The 7,191-nt window shown below is 34.5% G+C and overlaps 1 non-coding gene across 1 annotated transcript; it reads left to right on the top strand.

The window, feature by feature from the left end:
* The first annotated feature begins 1,282 nt into the window (after positions 1-1,282).
* On the top strand, positions 1,283-1,389 carry LOC128294397 (small nucleolar RNA R71). Its single transcript, XR_008284709.1, has one exon. It is a non-coding gene; the product is annotated as a small nucleolar RNA R71 (small nucleolar RNA).
* Positions 1,390-7,191: the final 5,802 nt, after the last annotated feature.

The raw sequence follows: 7,191 nt of genomic DNA, 5'->3' as shown, positions 1-7,191 counted from the left end.
GTTATAGGGTATAGTAAAGTTTCCTGGGTCTTTCAATTTCGGTAGTAGTTTATTCTGCAAGAACGCACTGCACTCCTTTGTTAAGGCAAAAGTCTCATAGTCACTCAGTCATTTCTTCTTGGACAGTATATCCTTCATAAACTTAACATAATTTAGCATTTGTTGTAAAGCCTCCACCAATGGAATATTGATGTGTAACTGCTTCAAAACATCCAAAAACTTCTTGAATTGCACCTCTTGCTTCTGCTTGTGTTGTTGCAATCTTTGCGAATATAGAGGTGATGGAACTTTTGGTTTAATCGAATAAATCTTCTGAGTAGGTAAATATGCATCCAAAGAAGATGTTAAAGTATTTGAATTCACTAAGTTAGGATTTACCTTGTCAGGCTTTGCAGATTCTGACTCTTTTGGTGTAGGAATTTCAACAACTAGTTGATTCTTCTCAACGGGCTTATCTTCGACATCAATCAATCGGGGTTTCAGAATTTTCCCACTTCGCAATGCCACTGCCTTGATATGTTCTTACCCAAATTTCTTGGATTCTCAGTATCGCTCAGCAAGATTCCTTGCAATCTATTACGAAGCTCTATGCTAACTGACCCATTTGGTTTTCCAAATTTTTCAATATTGCTGTTTGGCTTTGGATCGAAGCGTCATTCTTTGCATGTATGCTTTCAACAAGTTCTCCAACCTACTTGATGACTCAAATTGAGGTGGTTTTGGAGCTTGCTGATTAAACCCTTGAGATTGGTTGGGTCTATGCTACAATAAGTTGTTATTCGATCCATTTCCTTGGTTACTCCAAGAAAAGTTAGGATGATTACGCCATGAAAGATTGTAGAAGTTGGACTGGGATCCTTGATCACTCCTATTTTGATGTTGGTTCCTCACATAATACACTAACTCAGGATTTGATAGATAATTTTCAAAAGAATGACCTTCCCCACATCACACACAGGAAACTACTTCAAACGGACTCGGTGGCTGAGCTGAAAAATTATTAGCACTATTAGCGGTAAACTATTTTATCATAGAAGAAATAGACAATACCTAAGCTGATAATGAAGTGAGGGCATCAACTTCATGAACTCCGACTGCACGTCTTCCTGAAGTTGTTCAATTTGTTGGCCATTGATAGTTATTACTCACGATCCTCTCAATGATCTCATTAGCCTCATTATAAGGCTTAGACAAAATTGCACTGTTCGTAGAAATATCTACCATCAATCTTGTATGTGCATTGATACCATTATAGAATGTATCCAAGTGGATACAATGAGGAATCCCATAATGAGGACACTTACGAAGTAACTCCTTGAATCACTTCCAAGCCTCATACAAAGACTCATCATCCAATTTTTGGAAAGTTATGATCTCGTTCCTCAACTTAGCATTTTTGCTAGGTGAGAAACACTTAACCAAAAATCTCTTTACTAATTTTTGCCATATAGATATGGAACTTGGTGGCAATGAATTGAGCTATGCTCGTGCTTGACCTCGCAATGAGTACGGAAACAACTTCTGTAATATCCTGATTTTGGGCCTAGTCGGAATAGTGGTTTCGTGACCACAAAATCCGAGATATAAATAATTATTTTATGATTATTTTAAGGTCTATGATATGATTGCATGATTGTGTGAAAATTTCGTGAAGAAATTTTATGCATAAAGCGCTTAATTTGAAATTTGGGACTAAATTGAATAAATTGCAAAACTTGTGTTCTAGAAGTATTTTGCATAAAATTGAATTAGATTATTAATTAGAGGTCCTTAAAGAGTAATTTTACCAATTTCTAAGTCTATGGACAAAATTGGACATGGATGGAATTTTTGGAAAGTTTAGTAGTAAGGGCATTTTGGTCATTTAGGGGTAAAATGAATTAAAATACAAAATTAAAGCCAATTTTGCTCATCTTCAACCCCATGGCCGAATATAGCAAGGAGAAACCATGGCTAGGGTTTTCAAGCTTCCAAGCTCGATTGTAAGTCCGTTCTAGCCTCGCTTTTAATGATTTTACGTTTTGGAGTCCGGTAGCTCGATTTAGCTTATGCTAGCAATAATTTAACACAGGGTTTATATTTGGAAAAATACCCATAGGTGAAATTTGTGTATTTTGGTGTTTTATGATAGAATATGAGGTTTTAAATTATGTTAGACAACTTGTGCTACTCGGTTTTAAGTGAAAACGAGCAAAAGGGCTTAATCGGTAAAAATACGTAATAGTCATAAGTACATGTTAGAGTGAGAATTTGATGTTGCCATAGAAGGAAAAATGATCAGCATGTCATAAAACATAAGAAAATAGGCTGAATTTTAATTTACGAGCTTTGGGGCAAAAGTGTAAATATGCAAAAGTTTAGGGCAAAATTGTAATTTTTCCAAAATATGATTTTGGGTCAATTTGAATAATGTGAGTCCTAATTAGACTATATTTTAAATGATAGAGCAAGGAAAACTGAAATTCGGGCTAAAATGGGGAAAATACCAAGTTGTGGACGAAATGGTAAAATAGCCATTTTCGCATACGAGGTAAGTTCATATGTAAATGTTGGTAACATAGTTATTATTTTAAATGTTTTAATGTTTTTTAAATGATATGATAATTATTATGAAATATTATACTTGTGATAATTGTTTGATAATATGTCAAATTATGTGATATACTTGGAAAATATGAAATACTACCGAGTATCGATATCGGCATTCCGTAGAAGATGGTTGAGACACATGATTGGGAAAAAGGTCCGTTGAACCTTAGGAATGGATTAGGATACAAGTGACATGTCTTTGGGATATTTGGGCATCCGAACTCGTTGAGTTGAGTCCGAGTTCACTTATGGATCGAGCGTCCGAACTCGTTGAGTTGAGTCCGAGTTCGTGAGATGTAACTAGGCATCCGAACTCGTTGAGTTGAGTCCGAGTTCACTTATGGATGCGAACGCCGAGCTCGTTGAGTTGAGTCCGAGTTCACTTATGGGCGGGTTACATGGTAGCTTGGCTACACATGTGGCACTTATGTGCAAACTTTCCATGTATCCGAATTATATTCCGATGTGTTCAACGGGTAAAGTTCTACTCAAATGGAGGAATACTCAAGATGAAAGGGACGTATTGGTAAGTGTTGTGAAATGGATACTTTGAACAGGTATGTACTTAACCCTCGGGTTGAAAACTCGATATAACAACAATATGGTAAGATGATAAATGAAAAGGTGATATGAATGTCTTGGTGATGATTATGCAAATGATGTTTTATGTTTGCTTATATGGTTATGTTACTTGCTATTTGCATGTGAGCTTACTAAGCATTTATGCTTACTCCCTCCTTTTCATTCCTTGTAGTGTTGACAAGCCAGCTCGGAAATTGGAAACGGTCGGAGGCACGCTCACACTATCCGTATACCATCTTGGCATAATGGCTTGTATATTTTGAGTATGGCATGTATAGCATTATAATCATTTTGTATATATGGTCTTATGATATGGTTATTGAGTGGTATGGAAATAGAAATGCTTGGTAATGATTAGCCATTGGAATGGCTAATCATGATCATATTTGGTATTATGTATGTCAAATTGCTAGCTTAATCCATGGAAACCATGAAATAGGTAAAATTTACCATAAAATAGATTCAGACAACAGCAGTGACGTGAGTTTGAAAAATCACTAAAAATAGTAGAAATGGAATTAAATAATGAATAAGTTATGGAATCGAATCTTGATGAGTCTATTTTCATATGGAATAAGCGAAACAGGTATATGAGCTATATTTTATGAGATGTTTAAATTTTTGTGAAACAGGGCCAGAGCGATTTCTGGATCCCTGTTCTGACTTTGGAAATTCACCATAAATTTTACAAAGATAATTAGAAGTCACGCTTTATATGTACAGATTCCTTATTGAGTCTAGTTTTATTAGAGACAAACGGTATAGTCATTGAAGATCTGTACAGGAGATATCTGATTCGTAATACACAGAGGTCAGAGTAGTTGAACCCTGAAACAGGGAGACTTTAACTAATAAACTGTACTAATTGGCCCAACCAAAATTCTAGAAAAAATTAGTAGATATATATATGAGTCTAGTTTCAGGAAAAATTTACGGAATTGGATTTCGAGTTTCGTAACTCGAGATATGATTTTAAAGCGACTGTGATGCAGTTAGCCAGCTTGTCTGGAAATTTTAAAATGAATTGTATGAGCTGTTTAATTAATGAATTAAGTCCGTTAACACCTCGTGTTCGACTCAACAACGGTCTCGGTGCACGGGTGTTACATTTAGTGGTATCGAGCAGGTTTAGTCGGTTCTCGACTAACCTAGCATGTGTAAAAGTTTAGCTATACATGCCAGCGATGCGTGATAGTGTGATGTCTTCCGACGCGTATAAGTACCGTCTTATTTAGACAGGTACTCTCCAACCGAAATTGTGCCGACCATGTTCAATGTTATGTGAAGATATTTGAGTAAAATTATGATTATGATAAGTCTCGGTTCAAAAAGTACGAATAAAAGTTTATGATACATATGTGATAATATGTGAGATGAAAGTTCATGTTGTGATAAATATCTATATTTGCTTAATGCTCATACGATGTAGTGTATGTAGCTTACTTGATAAGATGAACGGAATAAATAAAAAGTAGTAGAGGTATGAATAAAGGTCATAATATCATAATACTGAATGAAAATGTCCTTGTCTTGATTGGACGTTGAATGTTGATGAATGTTAATGATATACAATTTTTTATGATATAAAGGATTATAATGAAATGAACTTATCTATGTTAAATTGTTGGACCTGAATTGTATGATTGTAATGATATGTACATGATGATGCACGAAATGAAAGTTGTGATTGTGATGCAAATATTTATGTTTGTTTGGCCTTATATAATGTCATGAGCATGAATTAATTTAATTAAATGAATGGATAAGTAAAGCTATCTAGAAAACATAGAATGTATGCATAAGTATATTGTCTAAATGGGACAATAGGAAAATTGGTGTAAGCCAACATGAATGAATGACATGATTTTGATGATGTTACTATGATGATGGAAGTTGTGTCATATGTGTATGTATAAGAAAGTCGAGTCAGAGGTCCTACAACCCCTCCCCCTTACCAAAGTGGTACTTATAATGGAATTTCATGAGATTTGTATTGAATAAGTTTCCTGTTGAAAACCCAAAGAGTTCAGTGATAGAATAATTATAAGTATGATCCGAGATTGAAAATGAGCTGATAAGTAAAGTCGAGCCAGAAAGTATCTGATTGATATAAAGATTATTGGAATTATGCACTATCCCAGTTAGAGAAGGAATTCTCTTTGGTAAATCGAATTACTCAAGTGCAAGGTCGAGAAAAGTGTAAATCGAAATTTATTCAGAACTGACATTCTTTAGTGAATGATTTAATATGAAATTTGTGACGCAGAACTAGTTGGGGAAATGATATTTCAAATGTGAATTATCCGAGTGTGTGATTATGACCGGACAGATTTAGCGATCTCTTTTGAGATGTTCTATGTGTTCACCCGTTCTCGTAAATATTTCTATGGCTATTGATCTTCAAGAAATTCTTGTTATATGGGAATGTCTTCTAATTCGTGTTGGATGAAAGCATTGGTAGTCTGACTGGTTTATAATTTATATTGCTCTATTTCATTGGGTATTCTATTTCATTTCGTCTAATAAGAATTGATGAGAGAATTCATATGATATTATGATTCTGTTTCTTCTACTTGATGCTTCATCTGATATATATGTATGGGAAGATATATTGATCTTGTTATATTTGATTTCAGTGGGATTAAATGATGTTTTCTTTTGGACTTTCTTTCTTTGAAGAATTATCGGTATTCGTATTTTCTCTATGAATTTGGTTTTCGATTCTCGGCATAGTATCGTATCTTGGGTTTCTTTATCCCGGATCTCTTTATTCGGATTTCTTTATTCGGTTTCTCTATCTTGGATTTCTTTATTCGGTTTTCTTGTTATCTTTGTTCCATAATTTGTCAATTATGACTCATGTTCAAGTACGTTCTTCACTTCGTGATAATCATGTCAAATATGACTATACTTCTAATTTGATCTTGGTAATGTGGTGATTTTAGTATTGGGATTTTTCTAATTTCGTAAGGATTTGACATCGATAAAGGCATAGGTGATAAAAGCGCGAGTTTTAGTCGGTATGGTAAATTATTTATTTGAAAGATTTCATGTGACAATTATGTCGGATTATTTTCCCAAGTTTGATAATAGAATTTCATTTTGTACAGATCAAAGAGTAAATAGTTTGAACGAGAAGTCTATATTTATTAGAAAGAGTTGAATATTAGTTTAAGTCACTACGAATGATAAGGTTTCCATCTTGTGAAAGCTGAAAAGTTTATTACATGTTGACAGAGTTCGGATAGATGAGAATATTGGTAAGCAAGCGTCCGAACTAGACCATCTACATTGAGCAATGACTTCGACTTTCGGTAATGTATTGTTGTATGAATTGTGATGTGTTTCAAGACGGTGAGGTAATGTGATAGTTTAGAGCATCCGATGTTACATAAAATCGGAGTTGTTAAAGGGGTTAAAGCGAGCATTGGGATCTATCAAAATTATCCTTGTCAATGTTGATATTGGGATGGAAATGAGAAGGATTATTCTTGAGGCCATATCGAATTATTTCTATGGCGGAAAGAGGAAAATGTGATGTATCTTATTGTTAAATGTTTGGCGAGATCTATAAATCACATCTGTATTGAATGAAGTCCTACTCATCGATTCATGGAATTTCGTGTCTCTTTGATTGTCGGATTTCTTGGAATTCGGTCTCCATTAAATCAAGTTGAGATCCGGGTTTTATGTCTTGATATCATGGGAAATTGAGAAGGGTTGAAAATTTAAGAACAGTTGAGAGTTGAGACTGTAGCTTTTAGATCATATGAGAAATTGAAGAGATGTATTGGAGGTGCAGTCTAAGTGCAAGTTCTTGACACCAAATATGAGATTAAAAGTGAAGACCACTTTTACGGTAAGATTTTTGGGACGAAAATCCTCGAAGGGGGAGAGTTGTAATATCCCGATTTTGGGCCTAGTCGGAATAGTGGTTTCGTGACCACAAAATCCGAGATATAAATAATTATTTTATGATTATTTTAAGGTCTATGATATGATTGCATGATTGTGTGAAAA

This window comes from Gossypium arboreum, chromosome 6, assembly GCF_025698485.1.
Source record: "Gossypium arboreum isolate Shixiya-1 chromosome 6, ASM2569848v2, whole genome shotgun sequence".
Taxonomy (NCBI): Eukaryota; Viridiplantae; Streptophyta; class Magnoliopsida; order Malvales; family Malvaceae; genus Gossypium; species Gossypium arboreum.
The sequence above is the reverse complement of the archived record's forward strand: the minus strand, read 5'-3'. Positions and strand labels throughout refer to the sequence as shown.